General features: G+C 36.3%; 1 long non-coding RNA gene across 1 annotated transcript; it reads right to left on the bottom strand.

Annotated features, from left to right (window-relative positions):
- Positions 1-10,465: 10,465 nt before the first annotated feature.
- On the bottom strand, positions 10,466-12,237 carry LOC107082572. The gene is made up of 3 exons (XR_001481145.1): positions 12,088-12,237; positions 10,838-10,986; positions 10,466-10,561 (listed from the first exon to the last, which is right to left on the bottom strand). It is a non-coding gene; the product is annotated as an uncharacterized LOC107082572 (long non-coding RNA).
- Between the last annotated feature and the right edge of the window lie 5,016 nt (positions 12,238-17,253).

The raw sequence follows: 17,253 nt of genomic DNA, 5'->3' as shown, positions 1-17,253 counted from the left end.
TTAAAAGAATGTAATGCATTTAAAGGCAATGGGAGGCTGAAACATTCTGATTTGTTTTAACTGAAACTGAGGGATGTAGGAAAACTGATCACATTATAATTTCTTCAAAGTATAAAAAAAAAATGTACACTTTACACATCGCATTCTATTGGCAGGAAAATGTCAAAGCCATGGAATGTCCAAAAACATCCTGAAATGTGTGATAATTTTTGCAGGCATATTTTCTCAAGTATTTTTGTTTTTTGAGCACCAATATTTATTTATTTTTTTTGTTTATCCATCACATAAAACCACATGGTAAAAACTTTAAGATTTGTAGCTGTTAAAAATATGAGACTCTTCAAGGGAAAAAAACATGGACTGCCTGATATTTGTTTTCAATACACTGTATGTTATGAAGAAAAAAATCTGCTTTTACTCATTATGAAAACATTATTTAGTCGTGGTTACTTATAGAGATTGCACAGCAGCATCGCTTACCTCACTAAATCTAACCCATTGAAATAGGTACTAAAAAGAAACCAAATCAAAAAAATAATAGGGAAATAAGCATTAGACAATTTCCTTTTTGAAGCTCTCATAAGGTGGCTTTTCATTCCTACTGTGTTAATCTACATTTCAAGCACTGAGAACAAGTAGCCTCAGAGTATTTGGGCATGCAAAAATCCTTTGGGAGTATGTCTTAAAACAGAAGCTCTTATTTTTGCTGCAGGCTATTGGCCCTGCAGTTTAAGGATCCAGTGAGAAAGAAAATTCAAACAAAGTTGGGCTGTATCTTTTTCTTCAGTCTAATTCAAACAATGTGGATGCATTTTTTCATGCAATCTCCTATGTTTGTCATATGAAGTTCTCACATCATGTGACCTGAAACATAATGTAAAAAACTAATAGATTTCTAACTCAAAAGAGCATGCCTTTTGATGCATGCTGTGTGCAGTAAGTACATGGAGGGTCTTTATGTGGGGAAACAGTGGTGAACTGACATAGTGTGCACAATCTTGGGCTTTATAACAGCTTACTAACCTCACAGCTCAATTGCTGAAAATGTCTGTATACCCTGCAGGTAAGGGGCTATTAAATCCTCCTACACTGTGATCCTGCACCCACGCCTGATTCTATCTCAACCTGGAAGGCTTTTGGTCACTAACACCTATTGCAATTTGCTTTCCTCGAATTCCTCCAAATTAACCCTTGCAAAAAAGAGACAAAGTAATCACTAATTTAAAGCTAACATGTGACTGTTGAAGATCTGCTAAAGCTGCTGTAAGATTTGTACACACAGGATAATTAACTATATAAGCAGTGCTGTCTTGGTGCTACAGAAAGCGAGGGGGCTGGATGAATGGGTGGATGTGTGTGCTCTGTTTTACACTGTCAATTTGGCAGACGCCTGCAGGGGCTGGTGTGTTGCCATGGTGATATGAGCAAGGCATGAAAGAGCAGCAAGGTTTGCCTAACAGTACCAGTCTTATAAGGACTGATAAAACGAGGACCTTTCTTAAGCTCCTCACATAAACTACATGCCTATTTGAAGCAACCTAGGCTTTTACTTCTAACCTCTCAAAGACTGTGACAGATTTGATTAAGAGCATGTATTTTCCTGCGGAAAAAGCCTTTCACAAGGAGAAATTTCTGTTAAAATTTTTATCATGATTTCTGATAATAATCTTCATTATTAACATATTGCACAAAATGCATATTTGGTTTTATTATTGACTTTGATTAGACCATTCTTACACATAAAAAATTATTTTGAAAAAAACTTGCCTCTATGACTGTTTGCTGATTATCCTCTGTATAAAATAGAAAAACTGAAAGTTTTGCTGTTTCAAAACTTTGGAATGCTCTTCCTCTGATTCAAAGATCAGTACACTCAATAGCTTCATTTAAAGGCCTGTTAAAACTGGTCATTATAAATCTGCTATGTTTAATCTTATCTTGCATTTGTCATTTCTCTTTTTTACTCTTTGCTAATTGAGGTTGTATGCACTTTTACTTTAAAATGTACCATTTAAATAAAGTTTTACTTATTTGCTTATTCACTGATGCCAACAGAGATAGCTCAGACATCCTTACTCCTTTGGTCCCTTTAAATACACTACCAGCCTGTGCAGTGAGAGAAACAGGACTATGCCATGGGCCATTTTTTTTTTTTTTTGTTCGACTTTAAGAGGAAAAAAGTTAAAGTGATCTAAATTTTTATATCACCAAGACATGCTTGTTGTCTAAATGGTTTGATCCATTAATCATAATGGATATATTTTGCTGATTCACCTAAGTGGAAATATGCCTTCTGGCAATTTTAAATACTGAGAGCATATATAAAGTAAAATAAATTGGCCCGAGCACTAAACTCTGGTGTACTCGAAAAATTTGAAGAAGACTTAGAACCGGTCATAAAATACTTCTTTAACAGATATAGAGAGATAGATAGCCAACACAGAGCAGCCAGAACAGTCTGTTGATGTGCTGGCAGTGGTAAATATATAGGGCCTGATCTATAAAGATTCCAAATGAGGCGCTAAATTAAATGTGCATTTTTATAAGTATGTGCAGTAAGTGGGGATGATCTACATAGATTGCTGCAAAATTGTTAAGAAGTGCAAACCGATTCCATTACCACCCATTAAAGTGAGCAGATTGCATGTTCTGCAGGCAATTTAAGAGTAGATGTAAAAGAAAAATGAGGTTTTAAACTATGGAGATGGAGGGTTATTGTAAAAATAAGGATAAAACTAAATAATATTCATAGTGCACCTTATAGATTAACTCAAAGCCCTACGAACAAAAGTAAAAGAAAAAAAAAATTGTTTTTCACATTTGGTTAATTTTGTAAGTAAAAGGAAAGAAAAATTCCTGTTCCAAAGAGATGCGCACTCTACTGCCTTAATCCAACTCTCCCATCCCTCTACACCACCATGTCTCTTTGCAGGGCTCATTTGATATTCTTTTTTTTTTTAAATAAACAGACCACAATATTTACATTCCATAATTGTTTTTTTTTTATTTGGTTCAATTTGTATAAAGATTTCCCTCTGTCCCACCTCATTAACTCTGCCAGCTTGATTTTTTTTTTCTTTATAAATATTATTCTGCTTTTGCTTTTTTTGAAGGTACAAATATGTTTACATGCACACAGGATCTCTCTCCATCCTCTGGCATCATACCAATGCCTCCTTAGTGGCCACAATGACCAGTTTGCATCTGACTTACAGAGACCGTAGTTGATTTGAGAAACTGAAATATTTGAGTCCAGTTGGCTGAATTGCAAAAACAAAAAAAAACCCTGCACCTTCTTTTCCATGTCTTTCAAAACACACAACCATCCGAAGGTCAGGCTCATAGACTGGTGCATAATTTGGTGTTAACTTCCTCTGCATGATGCATAAAACACACCTCATTCATGTGTGACTACAATTGACTTGTCAGCTAAGTTTTGATGTTCTTCCAGCAAGTAAAGGTTGGAGGCCAGTTCCCTATATAGCTTGCGGGAAGAAAAGTAAATGGAATTTCTTTAAATATGTGTGGATCTTGTTTCCACTTTTCCATAAAAATTTGTGAAATGCATGTGTATTACTTGTTCTATCTAAGCTTTCAAGCTGCTCATCAATTACAATAGACATCCTGATTGCCTTTATACCGTATGTAATGCTCTCCATGTCTTAACCTTGATATCAGCTTTTTTAACTTTACCTATGATCTTTGTGATTTGGCCCTAGATTCTGGTTCTTTGATGCTCTCTAACATGTTCTCTAACAAAACTATGAGACCATTATGCATATGCGCAACTACACACATAGTGATATTCCAAGAGGAATTGCTGCAATTATTTTTTAAGGCTATCTAAAGAAATGGGACTCAGCGCAACTGCCAAAAACACTCTCACATGTTATTTCTTTAACTTTTATTTAACCAGAAAAGATGATAAAAAGCGTTTTTTATAATAGTACAGTAACCTGGAGTGTTGTATTTGTAGAAAATTATAAAACATAAGTTCTTTTTTACTATTTATAATTTGCTTTTAAAAACAGCAATAGAATATTTTGAAGTTTGTGGTTTCAGTGCGACAGACTTCTTTGAGGATAAATACAATACAATTTCAATCAATACAAATCCTATGATTCAACTAAAATTAGGCCAAAAGCTCAAGTAATCATAACAATATGTTGTGCCAGTTTAGGTAAATATGCTCTGATGTCTCACAGGTTTGTCTCATTGCAATCACAGAAGGACCAATTTAAATGTATAATGGACAGAACATTTAAAACATGATACAACAGAGAATAACACTTGGTCATTTCCAGTATGTCACTTCAGGCATTTCTGTGAGAAGACCTGATTTATTAATGCACAGTGACAAACATGACAGAGGAAATTGTGTCCGACATCTTGTGTCAGGAAAAAAGTAGGTGTGAAATCTGAGCAACTGTTGTATCCAACAAACTTGGACTGGGAGACATCTGAGACTGAAAGTGTGCCTGAGTAAGACTGATAATGCAGGCATGCACAAAGGAAACACAAAATGAAATGTCGTGAGACCTTGTCTTACCAATTGAAGGGAAACTATTTCAGCTGAAAGGAAACACAAAGGTTGATGGGAAAGAATATTTATTCATTTTTTTAACACATAAACACATATTGTGGTTCTAAACGCACATTTTCTCCAATTTGATCTGCATTTTTTTTTACTTATTCTGAAATTAATATTAATTGAAAAATATTTTAGAGTTTATGTGTACATATTAAGAATATATATTCAAGATACAGTATAATATGCTGTATGTAAGTCTGCAGTTAAACAACTCAGATCGTTTACAGCCTTTTGTACTTTCTCTTCATTCTCTCTGGCAGGACCATTTAAGCTTGGTCAGCCTGCATAAGGATCGGTCAGTGCAAACCCCTTTTTTGATACACAGTGATGCTCTCATGCATTAAGATCCACAGGTTGACTTTGTCACACTTGATCTCAGTATTATGTTTTCCTGGCAATATGTTTTCAATCATTGTCCTGATTAAAACCTAAACACCCCTTAGGTTTAAAAGTTTAAATTCCTTGTTGGAAAGGCTTTTATTGAGATAAAAAAAAACAACAACTTAAATATGTGAACCTGTTCATTGTGTGTTTGAAGAAATAGCAACTAAGCTAATGGAAAGGTAGCATGTCAATACATTTAGGTATTCAGAGATAACTTCCTGGTTTTTTAAATCAAGCATTAGAAATGTCAAATAAAGGGAATTTACATATTTGGCATGTTTGATGAGGAGCATTTGAGAACCAATTCATCTTCCACAATTTTAATGTGCGACCACACAAGGTTCTCCTAGAAAGGCTCCAAAACAAGAAATGATCTACTAAGTGGAAAAAGAATAGACAAAATGTCGGAGGAATTAAGAAAACTGGTTTGAGATGATGGAAAGCCAACAGTGACTCAGACATCTTGTTGCATTAAAATGTGTAAAAAGAGCACATATTCTAGACAATCCCCTTTCCATCCCTTTTTAATTATGTTTTTTTGTGTACTTGGAGTCTGTAAATGTGGAAAAAAATAACTTTAAATAAGCATGTCTATGACTTGTTGTGGTATTTCCAAAATGTTTTTAGTCTGGAGAAAATGGAGAGGACTTACCTCTCCATTTTCTCTAGGATTTTGTTCTTTAATACATCACAACATTTGCTGCGGAGAACCTAATTGTTCCTTCCAGTTTACAATCAGAAAAATCCTTTATTATTGATAGGATACCATCGCAATAAGCAAATTAAGTGTCAATTTGTTGAGTGTTTCAACTAATAAAAGTCATTAGACCATTCCCCCGCGAACACAACTTATTCTCAGCACCTGATGAAAATATTTTTTTCATGGACACCTATATTCATCAACAGGAAAATTCCTCCTTGCTTTTGCAAAGCACTTCAGGGAACCAGTGCTTCTGCAGTGTCGGCCAATATGAAAAAGGATTAACTGAAATACTTTGTATCTCTGAAGGGGCAGTTCCTTCTGAAAACAGAAGCACCACAGCAAAGTGATAAACAGCAGATAAAGTTACATTGACATCAAGCTTTAATATAGAGATGCATTGTTATAACTTACTCACTGCTGTTTTGATGGTACAGCTCCATAGCTTCTGCTTATGTTTACATCGTGTGCTTGCTTTTTGCTTGTTAAGTGGTAACCTTACTCCGTGTTTTGATTTACAATATTAGGCAAATAATTTTATAATATTTTTGGTTGCCATTTTTAATCTTGGTGAACATGTCTAAATACATTATGTCATGTTCTTAGCACTTTGAACCTTTAAGGATTTACACCCTGTTCAGTATGTAAATATAAAATACAGACAATATTAAAAAGTTTGGAGGAGACTTAGCATTTGCGCACTCATGGTACCTAAAGGGGTTAAAAGTCTTTGAGAAGTCTCTGCTGTTTCATATTGGGGTAAAATATATCTTTTTGAAGACCTCTGACCAGGTCTGCATTATAATATTGTCAGTAACCTTAATAACAGAATCACAGCCTGTGTTACTACAGTAACAGCCATTCAAAATGGCCCTTTCCAGTCAAATTCCAGCCGAATGGCATCCCACTTCCCTCTAACTCCCAGCAAAATCCCCTCCAACTTCCAGCCAATGCAATGACCCCCTCTTGCATATTTTTTTTACTCTGACTCTATTTACTCTATAATTTTTTAGTACAAATATTGATGTTTAAGAAGGAATCAAAGGGGGACCAGCCAAGGGTCCATAAAAAAAAGTGGGGGAAATTTTGAATGACTACTAATGTACGCTTTATTCCTTTAACTTTCCACACAGAATTAAAATTTTTCATGTATCCGATAAAAGTAAACATATGGTTGTCATCATTTTGGATAATATTTTTCTTTGAGTCTCCTCTTGCTCAGACCTTTGCTCTAACATATGAGGCTGAATGGAAAACTCTTTTGTAGTTGACATCTTTTAATAGAATTAAATTGAAGTCTCTGTTTCTATTAAGAGTTTCTATTTCTGCTATTAAGCTACAAATATGGCCAAACCTGGTGAAGAGGGATGTGCTGGAACCTGGAGAGGGCTGTGAAGTGCCTCCTTTGGTTTAAAAGCGACAAAAGCAAAACATGTTGCTGAGGAAAGCATGTTAGAAAATCACTACAATGAACATCTTTGAACTTTAACTTTATATTAATTTTAATTGATTTGAATAGGAAAAGGAAATATTTAAAAACCATAATAGGTGTCCTTTAAAGCAGGTAGGCTGCAGCAACAGAGAACTGCTTTTGGTGTCACTTTTGGTAACCAAAGAGCAGGAAACAAAAAACATGATTTGTAAATGTTCATATAAATTCCATAACTGATTGTAAAAAGGAATATCTGCAACATTCAGTTGACAGGTTTAGAATTTAGCTTAAAAACAGAAAAGCATGGACCAGTCCTGTCCTACATTAATGGCTCAGGCTGCTGGTTGGTTGTACAATGTTAAGGAGGATATTGTCTTGGCACACTTTGGGTCTCTTGATAGCAGTTGTGCATTGCTTAAATGCCACAGCCTTTGTGAGTACAGTTGCTGACCATGTCTATCCCTTTATAGCCTGAGTATACCACTCTCTTGATGACTACTTTAGCAGGACAATGAACAAAATCACAAAGCTCAAATAATATTTTACTGGGGTCTTTAAAATGACAGTAAGTTCTCTATACCAATGCTACAACCAAAACTATTTAGGTCCCTATATAAGAGCACACCTTAAGGTTGTGTAAAGCTAACAAAATCTGCAGTAAATGCACAATGCTATAATGCAAAAATTGACCTAATTTTTTGAAGGTCCATCATCTTGCTGAATCTTTTATACAAAGATTTACCGAAGTTCTAAAAGGACTAGTAAAGTCCTACCCAATGCAGGAAGGTTCCTGATAAAGTGGTCAATGAGTGTATATCATCAGATTTTTGGCCAATCTCCATGCTGCCATGTAGAAAGACACAGTCATACAATTAGGATTCCATCATCTACTTTTATAAATAAGCAGTTTAGCTTCTAACTACACTTGCCTGTTTTTCTCTCCACTGTATGAGTCACTTGTGATAAACCCCCAGTGGGCTACCATGTGCATGTTAGTGAGAAATGACCACTCTGCCATAAAGGCTCAGAATTGTTCCTCTATATTTCGCCCCATTTACCTGAATGTTGTCAGAATTAAATTCACAATGAGATTGAGTTCATGTATTATATTTGTACTTTGCTTGGTTGGATACCCAGAGGTAAAAATACAGTCTCTTTGTGAAAATGATAAATATTCTTCCAGTGAATTACTCTTTGCATAATCTTTCTGTTGCTCTTCCTCAGATCAAACCAACCTGCATTAAAAAACCTCCCACCTTGTTTGTTTTTCTTCACTCTAACATACTGTACATGTACTCCTTTTATTCTCTCTGTCCTCATATCTCTTGTACTGCTTTTTAACCAAAGCAGGGCATTTATTCTTTCTATTTTATGGCAGCCACAATCTAAGTATTGATGCTGAAATAATTAGAGATCATTGAAATCATCAAACAAATGAATACGGATACAACGGCTTTTACACACATTTAATCAATACATTTTGGGGATAATTTAGTTACTAACCTAGTCGTTTTTTCTTTTTTGATTGCTTATTCATTTCTCTGTAGTATAGTGGTTTAAGTCTTGGCCTTCAAGGTAAGACACCATGACCAGAACCTGGCTATATCATTAAAAAAACTTTGTCAAACAGTGGATATCGTCATAATGGGCTTTAAAAATCTGACCCACATGCAGAGAACCACTCAGAGACCAAGGGTAAAAGTTTAACAGGTTTTTAACAGTTTTGTTGGTTTGCAAATACTGATGCATATGAAACTCTGTGGGGAAACAATGCTGAAACTTAGCGGACTGGTGAACCGGAACCGTAAACTCTGAAGGGGAGATCACAGTGATCAGTTCAGGGACAGTGGGAAAATAGACTGAGGCTTGAGTATTGCTGGAGAGGCACTCACTTTTGGGGGGGCTCTTGCTTTATTTCTTGGATCCAGTTTGTGTGGGGTTAATCCAGAGAAGAGGTAACTCGTTGGAGAGCGGACAGGCAGACATACGTTGGACCCAGAGGAGTAAAGGAGCAGACTGTCAATTGGTTTTCCAGGAGTAGACTTGTACGGATCATGTGGAGGTTTTCCCCTTGCTCAGTGAGACTCAATAATTCCTTCCAGGGGTAGAAGGTCCAGGCTTATCCAGTAACACAGGAAGTCTTCCTGCCGAAGAACAAAGACAAAAAAGAAGTTCAGACTCAGAGAAACAATGCTAAGGTTAGACTCTGCTAATCTAAGTTTGGCTAGAGTGCCCAATACTGGCAAACACTCTGGCGTCGAGGTGGTGACAGCCCGCTGTTCAAGTACTCCTCTGGTAATAACCCAAAGAGCCGCAGGTGTGCAGGGAGGCCCAACGAGGACAGGGCACCGCTTGGTGGTGGAGAGAGGAAAACAAAAAAAAAATTTTTTTATCTTTTTTATCTTTTACAACATTTTCTTATTCCCATAATATATAAACAGTGCTACATATAGGGGATTTGATAAGATTTTAAAATCTCCTACTGCATACAGGAACAAAGCGGAGAATATGGGCCCTACCCCAATCATCTGTATAATGGTCAGGGCGTAGCTCTGTCCTGTGCAAGGCTAAATTGTGGGACCCAGCAGGCTGCAAAGGTAGAAGATCCAGAGACAAGTGGTAATTGTCTTGGAAAATCTAAATATGAGGATGCCATTGTAAAGGAATGTTTTTGTTGCTACAGTACTTTCAGGACTTTATGGACAATGACTTTGCTTCTTTATCAGCCGTTTCTTGAATTCTGTAAACATATGAAGTTGTCTATTAAAGACCTCTCACACTTAGAACAGCTATTTTTAAAAACACATAAACAATTTTTACATAGGAAATTATAAAGTTGATAACGGTATAGTTTACCATAACATTAAAATAATTAAGACTCGGTCTCCACTCTTCTGACACTACTAGAACTCCCACTGGCCGTCAATTTGACGGGTGACATTTTCCTCAATGGCATGCCTGGATAGTGATGATGTCATCAAGTGGTTCTAGTGTGCCTTATAAACCGATTCTTGATATGTAAACCTTACTTCTTTTAACCGGAAAAGTCAGAGGTTCCCTGTTTTCAGGTTTAGATGACTTAGAGTTTTCTCTAAACCTGCTTTGTGAAACTGACCCCAGGTCTAATATATATTTTTCAAAGGCTGTATTGTATGCCATTATATTTTTGTGGTCTAAATTTTAACTAAAAATAAATCATAAAAATAAATGAGTCTGTTTTACTACACAGATTCAAAGTTTGGAATTACAATTTTATTAGCAGAAATTGATTGATTAACCCCGAACATTTCCTGCACACCACCTTTTCACATTTATCACAAACATCATATGAGCATTTTTTTGTGCAGCGCTGAATCACCTGGCACTGTTTTCTTTGCCTTGCCAAAGCTGGCTCTTCTGCAGCGGAGGGGTTCATAACTTGGGTCTCTCTGGAATGCATGTGGTTGGCACGCATCTGTTTTAGCAGTTCAAGGAAAAAAAACTCCGCATGAGATGGTGATGTTCAAACAACTCCTGTGCAAAACCAAAGCATTTATAGCTGCTAAGTCCAGGAGATTGTAAAATACAGCCACAAGCCACCGTTGCATTACAGCTTTTACAGAATACTTACTAATCATCTGATCTAACACATCCAGGCCAACCTGTGTGTGATTATAGTAGACCATGGGCTCTGGTTTTACTTTTGGGCCGACAAATGTAACTGCTGAGTTGTGGGCAGTGCTATCCAAACCTTTAAGAAAAGTTGCCCTATTGTCTGATGGGTCACTAATATGTCTGCCAATTCCCAGGGGTGGGCGATGATCCTCAGACTCTGTCAGAATCTGAACCACTTTCTGCCCAGTCGTCCTCATCGGTCTCTCTCTATCTCTGCCCGAATCGCTATGGATAGAAATAAGTTGAAGGTAATTAGGGGAAAGGAAACAGGCTCAAAGGGGGGCAACAGAGAGTAACTCAAAAAATGCAACACAGCTTAAATATAATAGAAAATAGAAAATAAACCAAACATTAACAAAACAGAATTACATAAATAACTGAAAACTCAAAAATAAATTCAAATTGAAAGTCCAAAAGGGGAGAACCACAACAACATACAGAAAAACAAAACAAAGAAAAACAAAAAAAGGTTTCTAAACTGTGATGCTGATTGAAAAGATACTGTTGCAGGATCAAATAAGCCTGGCTGTAAACCTGGACTGGTAGCAACCTTAACACACAGAATAACTCACCATGGTAACTGTGTGTTTATCATTTTGCTAAACTAAGTTGAGGCTTTATTCAGCCAGAATATCCAAAATATTCCAATTTAACCCCTTATATTAGGCTTTGTCAAATAGGCAAATAACCCCTTATATTAGGCTTTGTCAAATAGGCAAATACACATTTCAATAACATAGACTGTTGTCACTTTTTTTTTAATTTATAATAAGAGGATAAGAATGATCCAATTACCATCAGTTGGAAGACTGGAAATGTACAGAAACTTTGTGGTCCTTACTGGACATTCGATCAGATTGAAGGTAAAGCCTCTATGAACAGTTGGACATGGGCCTAGGCTTTTAACTTGCAATGATTTTGTTAAATAAGAAAGCTTTACACAATACCAAGGCTAACCCTCATGATACAGATTGTATTTTAATAATTTTCAAACATTTGCTTAGGTTTGCTGAAAGATTAAAAAATTATCTTGTCAAGAATAAATATTTAGTGCTGCTTTGAGCATAACGTGCAGGCGTGTCAACATAGAAATGTCATTGCCATCTGAGGCAACCTAAAACAAGCAAACATTTTACAAGTATCCAAGTTTTTACAGACACACTGGCATGATCTCAGAAAGACGACCGTCTGACTTGGCCAAACACCCTCCAAACACAACTGACTGCCTACTCAAACATGAATATAGCAAAGGATCACACCCTCTGCACTGCACTCAGGACTCCCACTGGTTGAACAGAATGGGATTTTAAGGAGTAAATAATATACCATGGGTATTTGGGACTCCAAGTCAAGCTGTCATTTCCTCTGTCATGTAGAAAGATGCAGATGATGTAACCCCATGCGTTTAAGCCAGGCCTACAGCTCGAGAAGCATTTACAGGGAGCAGACTGCAAGTAGGAACATATGGCACAGTCATTACCTATTGGGATTAAAAAAAAGGGAACATAAGAAAATAAACAAATATTATTACACTTCCTCAGCACATATTAAATAGAATCTTATTATAATCTTAGGACAAGGCAATGGTTAGGCCCTTATTTAGTAAAGTATAATCTAGAGACATTTTATTTGACATAAACCAACATTGGGTTAGACTGATATTAAAAAAAACCAAAAAAAAAACATACTGAAGATGTAGAGTTAAAGCAATATAGACTGATGTCATTATAAACAGTGTTTTAGTAACTAATAAGAGATAGACATTGAGCTTCCACAGGACAGATCTATTTAATTTGCCTTCTCAAGAGTATACTGGTCCAGCATTGGATTGGAAAAGGAACCTATTACATCAGTTAATATCATGACAGCAGGAGGACTTGCCTAAAAAGGGGTTGACATGGCACGATAATCATGCCAATTTCTGACCTGATCTTCCCTTCTGAGAGCCCCCGATATCAGGATACCTCTGGCCCAATAATCAGGAACATAACCCTGCAAAGTGTGGTCTCTTAAGAATAATCAAGTCTGCTCAATAAATCTTTGCAATCCCTCTGATTGGGGACATTCAACATTTAAACTGTATTGGAACAATATCTAGTCATGTATGGTGTCCCTCAAATCGTGCAACTTTTATTTTAATGCTGGTGTTTTGATTCTGCTTGACAAGGTGCATCAGCCAATCGGAGAAGCCGTACAGGAGCAGATTGTGAGACAGTACTGCTTCCAAGCTGCAATTTCTCCTCCTCCAGAGCTGTCAGCATTAAACCATAAACATGTAAAAAGGAGAGATCATGAGTTTGATTTCTGTTGGCTTATAGGGATCCTTATATTCTTGACTCCACCATCTACAGTTTCTACTTGACACAAACATATGATTACAAAGTTACGATATGAATTGCAATAGTAATCGCAAACAGTTTAGTAGGTGTTAGTGTGGTCTCAGCCATCCCCAACATGGTCACATTCAAATTATGTTGTAAAGACCCCTGTGGGGTAATTATAACAGGTAATACAACAGTCAATTATGTTATACCTTTTTCACTCCAGAATAAAGCTAATAGAAAAGTGGAAGTACCATTATAATTGTGCGGAAAATGTTAGGGTGTATCAATTTACCATTGTAATAATGAAGTATTTAACGGGCTAAGACTCTAATTATGAGAATGCCTCACTCTACACCTGCTTCAAGCAACTATGATGGCATTGGGAAACCCCAGATCGAGCGGCTATGGAGCAATCATTAGGGATCCTCAGCGCAACAGCCCACCTTCAGGCAGGGGTCTGCTGCTCGGAAAAACTACAACAGAATATTTAAAGTACGATCAGACATTTTTTTTAGATATTTTTTTTCTAATTTCACATCTCAAAACTAAATTTTCCCACAAATCACAGCAAATAATGGAACACTGCTCTCAGGGTTGCATCTTCAATTGCACACAGAGACCGTCAGGGTGCTTCAGATGAGCCTGTACACTTTTGCACGATTCACATCGAGCAAATTAGCTTATGAGTGGTGTACTGTCTTTTTGGTATGACTGGAGAGAGTAAGCGGTACGACCAAGACTGTTCCATGTATTCGTTTTTTTTAGAATCTCTTAAGCTTAAGCTAAGAAAATCACCCCACAGTTTTAAAATCTCGTCTATTTTACGAATCATCAGTGTCATTCTCTGGTTATAGTTGTCTCTACAACCACTCATGTTCAATCTCTATGATAACCACCGATGATGCTGTGCTTTACCATATACATTTTTTTTCCCTTGGTTTTAGCTCAGCGATGTGTCACAACATCAGAATATAGATTTCTGTTAAGACGATCTGTATACAAAACTGTCTGTCAGCATTCATTGGTTTCAGACATGTTGCTATGGAGACAGTTAAAAAAATGTAAAATACATCAGGCTCTTACTTCAAGCCCTGAGTGATGCATGTGTGATTGCAGCTGTGGATATCTATCCCTTTATGGAACTGATGAATACGTATTATCAGTATATACAGTAGCAGTGGTGGAGTCTCATTCAGGCCAACTTTAAATTATGCCCACCTAATGGTTCACTGACTAGGCCCCACTGACCAGCCTCCACCTCCATACATAGTTCTCACTATGAGCCTCTTCAGCTGAACTGCCTCTTCAGCAGTAGCTTTTGCAGTTTATCTTCCATAACATCTCATCCATTATCTTCTATAAATCTGGAAGGTTTATCCCCCCAGCACTATACCCCCACCTTGCATGTGGAGTATGGAGTCGAAAATAAATTGGCTGTTGAAAATGAGGATGAATCAATAGGTGTGTGTCATATAGTTTTGCTTTAGATTTAATTTAGTAAAGGGTTGCCTAAAGCAGATTTGTGTTTAACCTATTAATATTCATCTAATTCAATTTGCTTTTATGCTTACCACACTATTAACTTTGGTGAATATTTCTTTACTCTGTTTCAATTTCATGTTCCTATTCTTTTAAACTGCTATTAATGCACTTCTATATAGGATATTATATGATTCCTAAGTTCAGCTTAAAAAAATATGTTGTACGATAATTATAAGATGAAAGCATTTGTTGTTGTTTTTGTTTGATTTTTTAATACATTAGCATCACAGTAGGACATCTCACAATTTACTGTTCTAATTAGTGATCTGCAACATTCCAGTCATTATTCTAATTGACAGGTCACTTTACCCTTTGGGCAAGCTTAATTCTTTTTTTATGCCTTAGATCAATTGCTATTTTAACAAACAGACATGGTATTCAGAGAACACACTACAGCAAATACCACACACTGCCTTTCAGCAACCTTAGAAATCTATAAATAAGGATTTTCAACCAGAACAAACACCAGGGTTGACTTCGAACTCACTAAGAACCCCTGATAAATTCTCTGATATCATGACTGAATCAGTTTTATAAGATTACAGAATGGTCTCCTGGCGTACAAAACTCCCCAACCTAATACCGTCAAACAGATGAAATGCTTAAATTGGATGTTTCTGGGGTTCTGTAAGCATTGATGAACAGGGCATTCTAAATGTTGAATCAATTATCCTCGGTGCATGCAGTAAAAATTTATGCACCCAAGCATTTGGTGTTAAGACTTTTTCTGAAATTCCTAGCTCTTTATTGGTCAGAATATCACACTTGAAGTCAAAAAGCAAGCTTATCCATTCTCCAGAAGGCATCATGCTCAACCAAATCCTTGTGTCAGATATTTTCAATAATCAAACCATCCGTCACCAAATAGGAAGACACAGTTTGGACCGAAAGAGTACAATTACTTTTTATTTTTTTTATAGGAATTTAGGACAGTGGTTAAGCTAAAGGTTTTGGCTGTGTGTGAATGTCCACTTAATTCACTATACAGGGCACCATATAGTGGTTACACCATTTTACTGTAGGTGAGTGTCCAAATGTCTAGTAGATGAAAAAGTAGCGGACTCGAAATTTCCCACATACACCTTGAAAAGTAGTGATCACCCGTGGTTACTAGACAAGCAGAAATATTTTCCAGAAGAATGCTTCACCAGGAGAGCTCTCCTAGCAAGCATTTTGGGTATTTGTTGTCAGAGCGGCCTGCTGTCGCCATACCCGACAGTGGCAACAAATAACAAAGATGGTGCAGTCATCGGGAGGAGTAGTCACGTGACCAACCGGGAGCAAAAAGTAGTGATCATCTGTCCTAACAGTCAGTTCACTATTACTGTAAGTCCACAATATAGTCCCCACTCTATATTATATCTAAGAGATTTAGGGGTTAGGGCAGATGTTCGGACACAGCCTTTCTCTCGTAACTTAAGTGTTGTGGATGCGTACTGTGTCTTGCAAAAGTTTTCATATTCCTTTAACCTTTACATATTATGTAACATTAAAGCCAAAGATCTCCATATATTTTGTAAGGATTACATATGACAGACTACCAACAGTCAGTATTGAGGGCAATTTAGATTTTTTAAAAATGTGGCCATTGAGGAATGCATTTTAATTGGTAAAACTATAAAACATCTAAATTAAGTTTGCATATATACAAGTATCCATTTCCATACAGGGGAGGTCCATACAGAAAAAAGTGTGCAAATTTAACACTTAAATTTGGCAAATTTCCAAAATATGCATTTTATAGATTTTTCGCATATCAGTCTAGTATAAAGTTTCCTTTTTTTTTTTTTTTTTTCCTTTGGTTTACAATGGCCCTAATACTATTTTGCACAGGCCGTTTTGATAATTGCGCAATTTCTGTGTAAATTAGCAGAAGAAAATGGAAAATGAAAGGACTCTGCAGGTTTCCGCAGTGATTACCTTTCAATAATATGCATGTAGCGTGTTACTTATTTTAATAGCTTAAACCTATACTAATTAGAATTAAAGAAAAGTTTCAGTTCAAAGGTTGGTGCGTATACCTCTTTCTGCTATATTTTACAACAATCTCTTTTTTAGCAAAGGACTTACATTTTGGAGCACTAAAATTTGTTAGGTTGAAAATAAAGAGCAGGCTGCTGGATAATTCTACTCTGAGCTCATGCTCTCACATAAGATTAAGCTCTAATTCTGAAAGCAGCAGTGAGTGACATATGTGTCAGAATTGTGTTGTAATGTCAGACTTTTTAAGTAGTTATATAAGAAGCCTAATCAGGGAAGTACAAGTTGAAACTTTCCAAAAACTTGTTCAAATTCAGGGTTCTGTATTTGCATTCTTTTTTTTTTTTTCAAAAGCATTTATATCCATTTCTTCTTACTGTAATTTTTATTTTATCAAATTCCTGTAATGCGAATTAATTGCATGTTATCTGGATTGTATGTAATAGATCAACAGAAATAAATGCATAGTTGTGAAGAGGGAAATAGTACAATAAAAATACAAATGAAAAGGTCTAGATTTACATCACAAGATATACTATAATGCAAAAAAATTGCTTTCAGAAGCCAAGGGATTAGTAGATGGTCTACCTCTGTATAGTTTCTTCTCAATATAAATGCATCTGTCCTATAAAAGTTATAGTTATAG

Source organism: Cyprinodon variegatus, unplaced genomic scaffold (genome assembly GCF_000732505.1).
Source record: "Cyprinodon variegatus isolate N-32 unplaced genomic scaffold, C_variegatus-1.0 Scaffold56, whole genome shotgun sequence".
Lineage (NCBI taxonomy): Eukaryota > Metazoa > Chordata > Actinopteri > Cyprinodontiformes > Cyprinodontidae > Cyprinodon > Cyprinodon variegatus.
This window is presented reverse-complemented; position numbering and strand designations above follow the sequence as displayed.